Raw genomic sequence first — 17,140 nt, 5'->3', positions numbered from 1 at the left:
ATAGAGATTCAAGGCTTCCATCAATTTGTGGTGTAGGCCAATCTTACCCTTGTCTTTTCCAAATGAATATAATTTGCGTAGTTATAATTTGTTGTCATTATGCTTACCTTCTATTAACTCTTCCGACTAAGAAATGACTGTGAATGACTGTGGCCGAAATACGTCCAATTCTCACTTAGACAAACTGGCCATATATGGTTAATCACAAAAGGTATTTCGGAAAAAAGTATCATATGAATTATATATATTTCCAATATTAACATGTGATCTGTTAAAAATAGTATACAAAAATAATGGTCCCTGAACAAAACATAGTAAACAGCAATCATGTCATTTTTCCGTTAAAGTTATCAATCAACGTTATTGTTCAGTAACAAAAAAGACATTCCACGCACTGAAATAAGGTCGATAAAACATATAAGCTTCTGATGTCGTTGCTTTTTGATGTCGTAGCTTTTTAAACGTGAGCGAGTAAAAGCGCGCAAATTATATAGTTTTGTTTAAAAAGTGATACACTAAAATAAAACTTGTTTAAAATGTTATGATCTATGAGAGTAATGTTTACTAGAATTACATGTATAGCATTCGTATTAGAAACAATGATTCACATTATAATTTAGAGACCTCACGAATCTAAAGGTCGTTGACTCTTTCACGTTAGTAGTATAGTAATTGTTTTTAGAGGCGAGCGTTATTTACCTGCCCCCACTGAGCCCTTGTCCCTATTCTATTAAGTGAACTTTAACCTTTGCCCTAAACTTTAAGTTGAAAATACCACTTGCTATCCCTAATACCTGAAAACTTTAAATCTTTAGTTAAACACCGAATGAAACCTTGTGTTTAACCAAAAAAAGATTATTGAAAAAGATATAACCTGCTAGCTTAACTGTCTTATCCGCTATAAAATTTTAGAACGACATGCACCAATGTCCGATTTTCTTAACAAGTTATCAAATCAATATCGTTGTGATTCAAATGTAAAGCGACAAACCGGTGTGTTCTATTGTATTTACTTTCATCATAAAAACCAATATGTTTTACATTTGTAGTACAAATCGTTTCAACTTCCTTGAGATTCGATTTAACGTTTTACAGCTTTGATTTAATTATAAGTGTCATATTAAATCCCCCCAAAAGTGGGCAATTATCTGAAATGATAATGTGGGAAACACAAATTCAACCAATCAAAAGCCTGCCTATTATCCTGCCAAGTTGGCAGCCAAACTGTCATTTGCTTTTAACTTTGGCCGAATGCTTTGGCACGAATCTTTGCAAAATTTGGCAGATTATATTTAATAATAAAATGTAAAGGTTGGTCTAACGAATTACGGCCCCGGAGCAGAAGTCCTCTGGTCTTTGATGCTTATTTTCAATTAGTAAGTATATTATTAGGTACACATAGTAATTAAAACTTTAATTAAACCTTTAATTAAGGCTTTTAATTAACTTTTAATTCAAAATTCTGTTTTCTGATCATAGGATAAAGATCATCGCGATATTGTAGAATCTGATGTAAACTATCCCTCATAAGCATAATGTAAATTCTGTAGATGCTGAATCGTTATAAGGATGAATATCAAACATTGTCCCTTGTTTTTAGATAATTTTAATTTTTTTCTTATACATAGATATTAACCGCGATCATGTGCAAGTCCTCAGCTGCCTCGAGCTGTTTATATTTACATTTAGCAAATAATCAAAAGAAATAAACAATCAACTGAGGCCCCTATAATTCCGCCACCTAAATATAAAATGTGATATTGGGCCTTTAGTCGGTTTATCGGAATTCCACTTATAGAGCTCACCTAACCTTTAATAAAAATTTAATATCTATTAATAAGTTCCCGGGTTTTTTCTGAATCCTATAAACTACTACCACTCAAGTCAAGCATATCTTGTAAATCTATTACTCTAATTACCTTTTGGTCCTATGAGTATAAAATCTTCATAATCTAACGTCTAATTTCAGGTCTTACTTCAAATTCATTAAATAATTCACAAACCGGTCCCCTAATTTTCATAGTTGAATTATCCAGGCACCCACGCCGGTCAATTACATTTTTCATTTTGTATTAATCAAAAGGATGATTATATAGTATTCAAAGTAGAAACACTTCATGTCTCACTTCTCACGCCCTTTTTTTCTATATTCCCAGTCTTTACTTTTTAAGTTTAATAAGATATTTCAGCTAAATCATTCAAGACGATTGTGTGGCAACTTCAGAAGCAGATAAATTTGTCAACAACACCTTTGTTCTAGCTAATTGTGTTTCTTGTTTTAAAAAAATCATTTTTACTTTTGTAATTTCTTCAGCATTATTTGGTAAAATATCTTCGACATTAGTCGTTATTGCTTTAGTATTAGGTCAGTAATTACTTGGTATTAGTAAGGCAGTGATTGATTATCCATGTATAATCTGATTATATTTAACTTACAGAGTCAAATCATTATTATTTTTTTAATTTGATCATTAATAATCTAAATTGCTTCAGTATTAGCAGTAATTAATCTCCTGTTTTAACTGGATTTTTCACTACAAGTGCGCAGTTCATTTTATGTTCTTCAACTTTATCATTAAGCTGCGTCATATTCTTCATGTAATTTTTTTGTAATCTTACTTAATTCTGCATCATATTATTAATTATGACGGTTGTCAACAATACTACTCCAAGTTTCTAATTTGTTTTTAAAGTCCATCTATTTAGAATTAATATTCTCCATTTTAAAGATGCCTAATGCGTGTTGATGATCATTGAGTCACCTCGTTTGTGAAGTCTGCCATTCAATTCAGATTTATATTCTCTGGTCAAATTTATTTGAAAATGTATCCGAGAAATCTTGATTCCCTTTTGCCATTTCAGAATTTATTTATTTATTTCTGATCTAATTCTAACTGAGATAACATATTTTGTAACTTTTTCTCAGGCTTCAAAAATCTAGTCTTTAGTTCTTTCTTGTTTAATCATACTATCTTCTTAAATTCTTGAACTTGAATGTATAAAACTTTCAAAATTGCTTCTAAATACTTATTGTTTATAATTCATCTGTCAAATCAGATTCTCTCAAGTTCTTTAATAGAATCATCATAGCTTTCATTTGCTTCTTCCACTTTAACCTTTGATAATTGATTAATAATAAAGAATTCTTTTAAAATCTTGTTAATTCTTCAATATCTTTACCTTCTGCTTCCAGTGTTTGTTTGATACTTTGACATCTTCAAGTTTAAATAGTCATCTATGTACACTTTAATTTTTTTTATAACACAAACCCTTGAAACTGCATCGTTGGGTTATCAGGGATTCCTAGTTGATTTTTCATTACCTTCCATATCTAATGCTCTTATCAATTTGTGTTATGCAAGTTCCTTATTTCTGTGAAGATACGATTTCGAATCCTTTTAAGCTGTTGAATTGTATTTTAGTAGCATAATCAGATTTCTTAAAGATTCATATCAAATTTTAACTTACTTATACTGTCAGGTCAATCAGCAGTTGTCTTATTTGTTTTACACATCATTAAAAACTCCCATTATAATAATTATTATATAATACCAGTAAAGTTTTTCTAAAACTTCCGTTGGTTTGTCATAAATAAGAAATCATATTTTGGGGGGATTTGTTTGCATTAGCAATGAATCACGATCTATATTTTGTTCATTACAAGATCCTATCATTTTCCATTTTACCTGACCTTCAAACAAATATAATGTGAACCGTTAATTCGAATATGCGTTTGGTGTTTTAATAAGTAAGACTGACTTAAATAAATAACATGCAACAGTTTTTGTGACGATCCTTTGAATAAAGTATTTTGTTATTTCATTTGAACTTTTTTATCTCCACAATAGCAAATCATCAATATTACTGACTTTTGTTTTTCTGATTCAAGATTCTCACATGGTTCAATTGTTGGGATCAGCTGATATTCAAGTATTGTCATTGGTATCTACTTTAATTTTTTTTTTGGGCAATTTGGCTTAAGATTTGTTAATTAATCCTGATTTAGATTGTTTTAGGTTTTAGCATACAAGGTACAAAAAAATAAAAAAAAAAAAAAAAAAAAAAAAAAAAATAATTTATCATAATATATAAGAAGGTTTTTCGAATTATATGAGCATTAATGTATTTGTTTTTCCAGATCCAGAAGATCCACATAATAACATTCTAAAAACATGAATCATGGCATAAAAGGATAATATTGTTAAAAGTTATTGATTTATCACTTTTAGTTCATAATTTGGATTACCATTTATATAATATTACATTATTTACAATAACTTTCATATTTTAGCATTAGTTTAACATTATCTCTAACATTATTATATAAATGCAATCAAAACTTAATGAAATAAGAAAAAGAAAAAAATTAGTTGGACAAAAGATAAGAATCTAGAGAAAGAAATAATGAGAGAAAAAAATAAGAAAAGGCTACAAATCGGATAAGTACACTGAAATTTATTGAAAGGGTGGGGTTGGGGGGGTGTTGTGAGAAAGTCCAATTACTGAAAAAATGAAAGTCAAAGAAGAACAATTATCAAGTCCGTTAAAGCATTACTGGAATAAACAAATATTAGCGTTACTATAGGTAGAAATGAAAGACAATACACACATAACCTAGGGATACCACAGCTATTCCAAGAAACGCAATACGATAATTGCTCACCTAAAAGATCATAAATTGTTTGAATGATGAAGAATGATGAGTATTGAAGACACCTAGAGAATTTCTTTCCTGAAGAATTAGCAAGAATAGTGAAACAACGGATGAATCAGAAAAGAATTTGTGGCAAATTTAGATATAAATATCGATAAAGATGTATTGTCAGATTGGACTTACCTGTATTATCAGAGTTAGCAATAAACAAAGATAAAGATGATTGGATAAAAACAAGAAAAGAGGTTACCGAAAAATTTAAAGAATGTACTCGTAGAATAAATGGAACACAGGGAAAAAAAATCCAGATGAAATAGTTTAGAATTTTAAAGATGCAGAACCGATTGCTGCAGGTGAGTATGATTCGGAGTTAAAAACAGACAAAGAAAACTAAAAGATATTGTGAACGCTTTTCACAAATGATGAGGAGGAGGGGGGGGGGGGGGACTACGGGAGAGGTATTAGGAAAGGAATAAAAATCATAACCCAAATAAAGTTTTACCAAATGGACAATATGTAATTTAATTATTAACTTAAATAAACTTTATGCAAAACAAATTAGAATTAATTGCTAAGGATAGTAATAACTGTGAAAAGAAGTCATTAACACTAAAGTAGATAATGATCCTACATCAGATTTGATTAATAAAAGAATATAACAATAATACAAAACATTCAATTCTTCAAGAAACATATTCAAAGAATAAACAAAAATCAGGATTACCTATGCAATAACAGATCTATGAAATTTTACAAAAGAAATTAGAGGACAAGGTTATGACGTATGTCCATGTAATCCACAAGAATTGGTTAATGGACTTGGGAATTAATTTGTGGTTCAATTAAATGGCTGGAAATAATAATGAAGAACTAAAACATGAAGGTTATAGAATAATTATGAACTCTTAAATGAATTCCCTTTTTCCAGAACAACATGAAATGTTAGATAAAAATTGTTTTTTCTTGAATTTAAAACTTTTATTAAAGTTTTTAAACTTAGTTTTTAATATATCTAAATGGAACAAAAAATAGTAATAAGTTCTGAAACAGAAAAAGATAATAAAAATACTCCGAGTGATATTACATCAGATTTAGTCTTTCTTTAATTTTAGATAAAAATAAAACTTAACGTTAGTTGGTTTGAGGTAGTATTAACACTATGACCTAATGCTTGCATAATATAAGTGATGAATATGACAATAAAAGAATTCGTTACAATATGATGGGGTAAAGAAGGAAAGATATTATATTTACAAATGGTGTTTCTTACAAGTTAACACAGATATTAATAATAATATTAGGGAAACATTAATAAGGTAATGATGATTTTGGAATTTATAAATCAGAAATTGGCTCCAATATAGTTTGGACTTTGATTTAAGTAGTTTTAAAAGATATTGATTCAATTACAGATAAATTTTAAGTAGGATTTGGAAATATCAAAATTTTCATACGATTGCTTGGATTGAGAAAAAAAAAAATTAGACAATACTGAATGGGAACTAACAACACCAAATAAAACTAACTCAGTGGATGCAATTTACATTCAATGTGATCTTATTGATAATTCACTTGTTGATGGTAATTTCATGATATTAACAATGCTTTAAGTACTGCAGATTTAACAAGAGCTTATCCATTTACAAAAGAACCACAAAGAGTTGGATATTCTGAATTAATAAATATATTATAAATTCAATTAGAATAAATTCCAGATGTATATTGGTAGAATAATAAATTTTAATGGTTGAAACAAGTTTTACACTAATTATAAAAGAAATTAATTAAAACTAAAGTTTTAAAACTTTAATTAAAATTTTATTAAATTTTGATATATATATATGTACAAAAAAGTTTATGACAAAAAATAAAGGAATATTTAATTATTTGATGCTCACACGGAAAAGAAATCATACACGGGACAGGTATCTTTGAACACATTATGACTTACTGAACTTTCTTTCAAGCGGAGTTGCGGTCTTCCAATTAGCACCGGCTGAAAAAAAAACTTTGGAAAACAGCAGGAAAAGCAGCATTGAAAGTGGAAACAAAAAAGGTGGAACAGAAGTACTGGAAATTTAGCTGCAGGCAAAGCTAGTTGAAAAACTTAATAAGAAACCTCTCCCGGCAGTTGGTAATTTAATTGGCCGAAGGAACTACAAGAAAAGAATAACAGTAAAAATCATAAGGAGGAGGATATTCATATAGAATAAATAGAATATTGGTCAGATCGGAGTCTTTAGCTCCAAGGTATAATGCTCGGGCTGGAACTTCATCTCAACAAAACGTTATTAACAAGATTAATTTATAAAAAATAAAATAAAAAATAAAATAAGAAAACCCTAACACTTAAAAAATATATAATCATATACTTTTTAGAACAAAACAATATTGCGAAAGATATGAATTAAACTCCTATCCATTAGATACAGCTTTAATATCTGTCCTTGGGAAATAATGTTAAGCAACAAAAAAACGGATAATAACCATTTACAATTAATGATAAATTTCAATTTTGATTGGTTGTAAGCTATTTTGAAGTAAGTTTTAAAGTAAATAAGCTTGCTAATTGGGTAATAATTACGGTGATGGAGATCAAATTGCTCTTAATTAATAATGCAAAGGCTTCATAATAATCATTAGTGATAAAGCAAAATGGAAAAATTGTATATTGATTGTAATAATTTATACAAAGTAATAAATGTAAAAAATTTAGTTAACAATCTGACAATTATGCAAAACAACTGATCAAATGAGTTTTATGTTATTTAGATATAAATGATACTGCTGAGGAGGCAGGAATGATCAAGCAAATAAATTCGGGGTTGCCCCAAGAAAAACATAATCGAAGGTGGTAAGAGGTAAAATGCAAAGATTCCATTTTTACATAATTATTCAATTTTTTGCAGGGTTTAGAACTAATATTTTACCTCCAAGTCCATTCAAAATAACACTGGCAGCTTACAGATGATGATGAAACAAATTTATAGACTAATGCTGCTGATCCTGGTAGAGTAATTGTAACAAAAATTAATTCTATGGGTTCCACGTTTGGTTTTTAATGAATTGGGTTTATGATCTAATTACTACTGAAAGATTTAAAAAAGTCATATGGTCAAACTCTTAGGGAAAGTGACGCAATCACCTGAATGCACGACCGACGAACATAACGATCTTAGATAACAGCTGTGTAACAAAACCACAACAAGTATTTGTTTAGTAACAACGACTTCTGACAAAAGTAATGCACAAAGACAGAATCCACCATTTATTAGATACATTTAAAGTTTGATGGTCTATCGATAGATAATGTATGTACTTGAGCTCTTGTCGTACTTGAAGTGGTAATGGTGTTTTTTATCCAAAACAGAATACCCCAAGTATATCCAGAAATATATGATTGAATGTAAATTAATTCATTATTATAAACAAAATAACAAAACTACCGGAAGTCCATACATAGATACAAATTTTCTAAATTTGTTGGAGTTGATCATTTTAACATAGAATATAAAAAGGAAGAAACTACAGAAGATCCTAACCACATTACATAAACAGCAAAAAAAAAATGTTCGGCCGGCAGCACATTTCCGTGTTTATGCATTGTATGTACGAGGGAAAGCAGTTTACATAAATACAATTGGAAATGAACTGTATATTGTTTAAATAAAATAAATATAAATTTAAATTAATGAGTATTAAAAACACTGGTTTGTAAACAAGCCACACATCAAATTAAATGAATATTAAAAATTAACCTTACTAGATGGACAAAAGAAAAATTTAGCACAAAGCTTATAATAATAAAATTCCACACTAACTTTTAGATAAAACATGAACAATTACGTGGAAACTACCCCTTTACTTTTAACAAAAACACAAAATAATCAATTAAAAAAGCTGTTGGCAAATAAGAAGGGATTAGAATTTACAATTTCAAAGAACAAATGTCGCAGTCAAGGTCAAAATGGTGGATTGTTAAAAAAGGAAGGAGCTTTGGCTGGTTTGTTAGGAAAATAAGCAATACATGTGTCTTCAATGGGGCAGCAAAATAGCTCCAAAAATATTAGCCCACTAGGCATTGGTGCTTTCTGGGTTACAGTACTGGTGTTAGCAACTCACCTAAATACTTGGAATGGTATGATATCAGTAGCTAATATAATACAATATGATATTCACCATATCGTACACCCTAATCAAAGAAAAGCAATAAGTAGGATCTGGAGTGGATTAAAATTAACGCATCAAAAACAAAAACAAGACGGTGGGTTTTTTATGTATGTTAGTCTGCTAGTCTAGGAATACCTTTGATTATCATCTTTGTTAAGTGGAAAAGGACTACAGATTGTTTCAAAAAGGAAAACCAAAGACAATTTCCCTATAGAAAAAAAAAAAAATTTTTTATAAAAAAAAAAAACCAAATTTCAACTTTAAAATTTTAAACAAGGGGTTTAAAAAAATTTAAAAAATTTAAAAGAAATTTGGGGGGTGTATTTAGTAAAAATAATTTCCCAAAATTTAAAAGAAAAGGCGAAGTGGAATTAAAAATTTTTTTTGGCCCGATTTCTTTGGTCCGGGAACACTTTGGGGTTTTTATTTTAAAATATTTTGTTTTTTCGAAAAAACCAAAGGGGTTTTTTCTGAAAAATTGCTTTTATTTCGATAAATAAAAAATTTTTTCTGAAAAGTTTTTTGGTACTTTGATCCTTTTGGGATTTCCCTCCCCCAAAAAGAAGAAATTTCCCAAATATCCCAAAATGAAAAATACAACAATGTTCAATATCAAGCAAAACAAGTTTTGCTTTGTGGTTTTTAAATTGTTTTTTTTTAAAAAAATTTTACAAGAAAAAGTACCTTTGGGATGATTTTTTTAAATAAATTTTAAAAATTTAATAAGGGAAAACAAAAAAAACAAACTTTTAAATTTTTTAAAAAAAAAGGCCCATGAAAATTTAAACTTATTTAAAAACTGTTTTTTATTTAACTGGAATTAATTAAATAAGGGGAAAAAATTAAATTTAATATAAAAAAAAATTAAATAAAATAGAAAAAAAAATTAGAAAGATGGACGTCGGGGTTCCCTGAGATGGAAGCTCAAAAAAATTTTAAAAAGAAAAACCCCCATTGTTTTTAACATGTTATACTCAAGAACCGGGGTGGATTATTTCAAGGGGAAAACTGTAAATCAAGTCCGGGTTTTAGTTAAAAATGGTAATAATGTTTAAGGAATTTTTTTTAATTGCATCTTAATTTTTCTTTTTGGGAGAAATTTAAAATTAAAAAAGGGGTGAACCCCTAAATTAAAATTTTAAAAATAAAGAAAATGTAATTTTTAAAAAAGTTATAATTAAAAAAATAATAAAAAAATAAATCTTTTTTTTAAATTTTATGAAAATAAATTTTAAAAAAAATGATGTTATTTATTTTAAATTTTTTTAAAACCCTTAGAATATTATTTAAAAATTTAGGGTTTTCTTTAATTTAAAAAAAAAATTTAAAATTAAATTTTTAAGAATAAGCAAATGTATCAATCCCATTACCCCAAAGAATATACTTTTATCGTCATAAATGATAAAAAAGTTTTTTTTATAACATAACGGGAAAAGATTGTGTTTATTAGAAGGGAATTTAAATTTTAAAGGTGTGTTTAAATTTTGGGGGAAAAATTTAAACAAAGAAATCTTTGAAATTTTTTTAATAAACTATTGTTTTCTTAACAAAAGTTTTTTAAATTTTCCTTTCCCTTTTTTTAAATGTTAACTTCATTTTTTTAATAAATAAAAATTTCTTTTTAAACTTTTAAATCCAAACAAATTCAACAATGGGAATCCCGGGGAAAGCTTAATTTTTAAAATTTTCCCAAATTATTTTTTTATTATTATCGAAAAAATTTTTTGGGAATTTACATCATAATCACTATTATCAAATAAATCTTTGCCCTTTAAAAAAAAACCCCTCAAAAGCATTTTTGGTTTTTATTTCATAACAAAAAATGTTTAAAGGGGTCGTAAACAATAATTTAAAATTTTACCCCTTTATTTTTCCCTTTAAGAAAATTAAATAAAAACAAAATTTAAATTTTTTTGAAAATTCTAGAATCACATTCCAACATAACAAGGTCTTTTTAAATTTAAAAAAACTTTCTTTTATTCAAATAAATTTTAAAAAATTTTGGTTAAAAAATCGTTGAATTTAACCCAAATGAAGGTTTGGTATGTATTTTAATAAAAATTTTCATCATTTTTAAATTTTAAAATTTTAAACCCCCTTTTTGGGGTTTTTTTCCCCATCGTCTTCCGAATACAGAATTTTTTCATTAACTTAAAAAAGTCTTTTAAAAGAATTTTTTGCTTTAGATTTTTTTGGGGGAGTAAAAATAAAATATACTTTTTTAAACCCCGGGATTTTCGACAAAAATTTAAATTATTTTATGTTTTTTTTTTACTTTCAACCCAAATTTGGTATAATTATGATTTTTTAAGGAACTACATAATTTTTTTTTTTCTTTAAAAGGGGGGGAATAATTTTTTTAATTATTTTTTCCTATTTTCAAATTAAGTTTTAATTTTTTACAAATCAAAACCCTTTGATCTGATATTTTAATTTTTTCGGGGCTAAAGGATAATCGTTGTGGGTTTTATGAAATTTCTTTTGGATATTAAGATAAACATTAAAACTTAAAATTTAAATTTTTTACATTTTGCAATTAATTTCTTAAATTTTTTTTTGGGGGATAAAAAATTTTAAATTTTTCCAGGGGGAAAATTTGCCCACATACCCCAAACCCGTAAATTATTGGCCGTCGGGGTTTCATAATGTATTTGCTTTCTTCTTTGAATTTTTAATTTTTCCATATTTTTATTGTTTGTTTTTATTTGTATCTGTTTAAATATAACTTACCCTCCTTTTCAGTTTTTTTCATAAAAAAGATAATACCCAATATCATTTTAAACTAATTTAATTCCAGTCATTTTTAAATTTGCTTCCCAACAAAACCCGGGGACTACTGAAATAATGAAAAGGATCAAAATTTGTAGTAATCCAAACATATTTTCAAAAATTTTCAAAACTTCAGCAAAAATTTTAATACGTCTTTTTTTAAATAAAGATCAGATTTTCCCCCATTTTTTTAAATTTTTAAAATTTTTTTTCCAAAAAAAACATTTTTAGCATTTTTCTTTTTTCGTTTTTTTTAATATTTTTCTTTTAAAAAATTGAAAAAAACTCTTCTTTAGAAGGTTTTTCCCTTTTTTTTTTAAAATTTTTTAAAAATTGAATCCATGAAACATATGGAAAAAAACCTTTTTTTTTTAATAAATTAATGCTTTCACAAAACAAATTCTTTAGATAAATATTTAAATTCTGGGGAAAATTTTTTACTAAGTTTTCCAATTTATTGAGACATAAATTGGGAAAGAATCAATAAAGGGAACCAATTTAGAAATCATAAAGGCCTTTTATCTTTTAAAATTGTTAGGAAAAAACATTAATTTTTTTTTTTTAAATTTCCCCAATTTTTTGCATAAAAAAAAACCCTCAAAAAAACCTTTAAATTATGAAAAATTAAAAGGAAAATTTTTTGTGTTAGTTTTAAAAAATTTAAAATTAAATTTGAGTGGCACTTTCCCCTGAATTTTCCTTTTTTGACAATGGGTCCCGGCCCTTTGGGCCGTTTTGGGAAAAATTTGTTTTTCTTTACGTACTGGCACCCTTTACCCTTCTATAAAATTTTTTTTCCCGATATACAAAACTTTTGTTTTTTAAAAATTTACTTTTATCTTTTTAGACATTCTTAGTTCTTTTTTTTAAAATTAAAAACTAAATATTTCTTTTCAATATTCCTTTCCCAAGCTTTTTTTTAATAAACTTATAAAAAAACATTAGGGGCCCCTAAAAAATTTTGGGTTGGTTTGTATATTTTTTCGTCAAAAACAAACAACTTTATAGCCGTAACCACAAACTATTTTTTTTTGATATGCTTCAGTAAATGAAGATTCAGTTGATGGAAAGCAGTTAAAACCTTTTTTTGGGTTTTGATTCAAAAAACAGCATAAATTACAAAAGGTTTCTGTAAAAACCCTTTTTGAAAATTTTTAAATTGTTTCTTTTCTTCCCCCTTTTTGGGATTTTTACACCTTGGGTTCCATTTAAAAGCTTAAAAAATTTTGGGAAAATTTTTTAATTTTAAAATTCTTTTCTTGAGTAAAGGGTTGCAAAAAGATCTAAAAATGTTTCTTGTTTAATTTTTTTTTTTGTTATTCATTAATTATTAAAGTCTTTTATCCAAACATAAAGTTTGGGCTACAGTTCGGGGGGGTTACCCGTATAAACAGTTATTTTTTAAATTTTTTTTTCATTAGTAAATTTGCAAAATGGCAAAAGTGTTTTTTCGTATTGGTTTTTTTGTTTTGTACAAAGGTTTAAAAAATTTTTCTTCTTTTCCCCAAAAATTTAAAAGTATTTCATTTAAAAATTTATTTTTTTTTTTTGATTTAATGTAACAGGAAAATTTTTAAATTTCCCTAAATCAAATCTTTAAAATTTTTTTTTTTTTTTGAAATTTTTTTTGGGGGGTTTTTTCAAAAGGAAAATTTTTAAACTAAATGACCCAAACTAAAACATTCGTTATCATCATTTTTTTATTTTTTTAAACCCATTCCATTATTGGAAATTTTTTTGGTTTTTGGGAAATTTTTTCCCAAATAACTTGAAGCAGCCAAAGGACTATACTTTTATTATTTATATAATGAGCATCAACTGATCTATTCTCCCGCCCCTTCCTTCAGAAAACCAAAATTTCCAATTATTTTTTTTTATTTCATCAAAACTTGTGTAAAAATTTTTTTATTTCGTTTGTGTTAAAAATTTTTAAAGCCTTTTTATTGAAAAAAAACTGATTTTTTTATTGGGATCAGTTTTATTTCCCTTTTTTTCAAAATTGTTTTTTTAAAAAAAGTTTTTTTTTTTTACCTTTTAAATTTTAAATTTAATTTAAGTATTTTTATAAGGTTTTTATAGTTTAAAAAAATAATTTATTCTTTGGTTTTTTCTATATGTAAATTTTTTTTTTTAAATTTTTGATAATAAATTTTTTTGGTTTGATCTCTCGATTTCCATTTATTTTATATTAAAAAAAAAATCTTTAAACAAAAAAGGGTTAAAAAAAAAATTAAAAAAAAAATTAAAAAAATAATAAAATAAATAAAGTTTTAAATTTTCTTTAAGAAGAAAAAAAAAAATTTTTAAAATTTTTATCTTTTTCCTTAACTTTTTATTCCCCTTTTTCTTTGTTTTTCCCCTTACAACACTTTTTTATTAATCCCGCATTTAAAACCAAATTTTTTAGATGCTTTGTAAGTGCTTTTTTATGTTTTTTTTTTCATTTTGTACACAAACGGTTACAATAACTTTTTTTGGATTGTTTGATTTAAATTTTTTGGCTGGGGGCAATACATAATCTTTCCCCCGCATTTTTTTCTTCTGTTAAAAAAGACAACCACATCCCAAAAAAAATAAGTTTTTTACGAAGATAAGGATCTATAACATTTTGTTAAATTTTAATAAAATGATTTTTTATTCATCGCTAACTATTTTATTTAAGTTTTGATTTAAAAACGTTTTTCTTTTAAGAAAATTTCTTATATGAATTTTTGTCTGGATTAATTTTTTTCCTTTAAAATGCTAGATAATTTTTTACATAATCATTTTTTCTACCTTTTTATTAAAACCCTCTATAATAATTTTATAGAAAAAAAACTTTAAAAAAGCACCTAATTTAAAATTTTATTGTTTTTAGAAATTTGTTTATAAATTTTTATATCTTTTGGGAAAAAGATTTTAAAGTCATTTTTTCAAAAATTGGGTTTTAAATGTTAAAAATTTTTAAAAAACCTTTTTGAAAAAAATTTTGTTTAAAAACCCTTCTTCGGGGTTTTAAATTTTTGTTTGTTTTTCTAAATAAAACTAAACCCAACTTTTTTTTCTTCCGTTTGTTTCTTTTTTGAAGTCTTTTAAAACATATTTCTGGTCGGTTTTTAACATAAACAAATCCATCAATTGGATTTTTTCCGTATGGTTTTATAATATGGATCAGTTTAGAAAAGATTGTATCTGCCCACTCGGGTTCATTTATAACACCATTGTCGTGATGCTGTTTTGTAAAAACGTTACTGTTAGTTAAATAACAAACGTTAAAGGCAGAAACACCCATCAAACGTTTAGCAGAAGATAACATTTTTATATGACTGTTTAAAGTTGTTAGCTGAAAAGGAAATAAATATTTGGAAGGTTCTTGAGCAGCAGTTCAAAAAGGGTTTATTATGAATTATAACTTGGTCAGAGGCTTGTCTCCGAAGGGGCGTAGCCCTGTCCATAACATTTTGCCATTCGTGAATTGGTTCTGGAATTATATTAAAATTAGGATTATATTCTTTAATAATATCTAAAAACGTATTTTTTCCCTGATGCAATATTACCTTCAACTGATATAATTTTTCTCATTTATATAAAATACTTTAGAAAAAATCTTTAATTAAAGTTAATACAATCTTCTTCTTTTTTACTTTTATATCCGTTAAGTTTAAATTCCTTCATTGCATTTAAAGAGGTGTTGAATAATTTTTTTCTTTCTGCATTTCTAATAGTATTGTAAAAATATCCTGATAACTTTATTTGGATCTTCTTTATTTACTTTTCCCAAATTTCCGTGCTTTGTTATAAGTTGTTTTATTTTATGATGATGTGCTTTTAAAATAAATTTCTTGTCGTCAAGTTTTAGTCTGTTAGTAAATATGGTAATTACTGATGGAACAGCGCCAGCAACTGCTACAAATATAGGAATAGCTGGAACAAGTGCTAATGCAGCTGAGAAACCAAAAATACCTGCTGTAATATAAAAATCCAGTACTTACTTCCCACAAAATTTATAACCTTTTTCTGTAAGCAGCACCCTAGTTTGTTAATGAATAATTAATTGATCTATTTTTTCTTTTTCCCATTTTTAAATTAGAAATTAGATTTTTATTGCTCATTTATATAATTAAACTTTTTATTTTCTAAATTAAATTTCTTCCAATTCACAAAATGGTACCCAACTATTAAATTTTTCATTGTAACCTTTCCATTTTACTAAAGTTTGGGTTTTTTCTTATAGTCTCGTCTAATAACTTTTTAAATTCTAAAAATTCTTGTGTAGTAGGTAAAAGTTCTTGTTCATAAAATGAACCTTGAATTATTTCATCATTTAATCTTTAATAGTGTATGTTCTGGGATTTGTATTATTATTTTATAAATTAAAATATTTCCCTGTCCGTTTGGTGTATATCCTTTTTCAAAAGGGTCTTTTAAGTTTGCTTAAACGAACTCGATCACCAATTTTAAATTTTGTTTTACTCTTTGGTATCTTTAAATCACCATAAAAATTTAAAAAGTAAACAGTACCTTTATTTAATTTTTACTGCTTCGGTTGGTGTCATTTTTATACTAGAATGTTTTGTTTTGTTATATTTATCAACCATATCCTGCAACTTATCTAAATAAGTAAAGTATTATTTGCTGTAAAATATTTCCACATTATTCTTTTTAAACTTCTATTAAATCTTTCTATTACTACAGCCTTTCCTTCATTAAAAAGTATGATTACATATTAATTTTATTTTTATTCAAAAATGATTCAAACTTTTTATTATAAAATTCTTTTCCTTCATCTACCCATAAATTTTGTGGAATCCTTGCAGTCTTCGGGGACTTTTTTCCCTGAATTCTATCTTTTAAAATTATTTTTTTCAAATGCTTCTGTAACAGATTCTCCAGTTTTTCTTTAATGGAATAACCCAAGCATATTTTCTAAATATATCAATAACGGTTAACAAGTACTTTATCCTTTATTTATTTTTAAAAAGCTTGCATGTCAACTAAATCAGCTGACCAAGTATCATCAATATCATTAACTATCACTCTTCGTTTCCTAAATTTTCTTTAATGGGTGTAAATTTTTCTGCTAATTCATCGCTCAATGGATTCCGGGGGTATACTCTACCCCCTTTTCCCGTTTTTTGACTTTGTTTTTGTCTGGGGGGTTAAGCCCATGGGAAAATGTTGTTTCTGGGCCCAACCCAAGTTGTATTTCGTTTTGATAGCTGGTTTTACAACTAAATGTTTTGCAATCTTTCTCCAAATGTTTTTGATTTAGTTTTTTTTTAAAATTGGAAAGCATTTGCTTATCACATGTAACCCTTTTTACACCACTGTCATAGCAAAAGTCATGTCCATACATACTGCATCCAGTTCATTGACGGGGGTCCATTATCTAGGGGATTTCCTGGCCCACAATAATTATATCCTGGGAGTGTTAAACCTTTCTTAGGTAATAAAGGTAACATTGCTTTGTGAATATCTAAATTTTCCCCCCGTACTTTTAACAACTTTTTATTTTATTTTTCCACAAGATGAACAAGTTGCCCCTTTTCATTTTTCTCCCGTTTTTTG

The sequence above is a fragment of the Mercenaria mercenaria genome, chromosome 15 (assembly GCF_021730395.1).
Source record: "Mercenaria mercenaria strain notata chromosome 15, MADL_Memer_1, whole genome shotgun sequence".
NCBI classification, from domain to species: domain Eukaryota; kingdom Metazoa; phylum Mollusca; class Bivalvia; order Venerida; family Veneridae; genus Mercenaria; species Mercenaria mercenaria.
The sequence above is the reverse complement of the archived record's forward strand: the minus strand, read 5'-3'. Positions refer to the sequence as shown.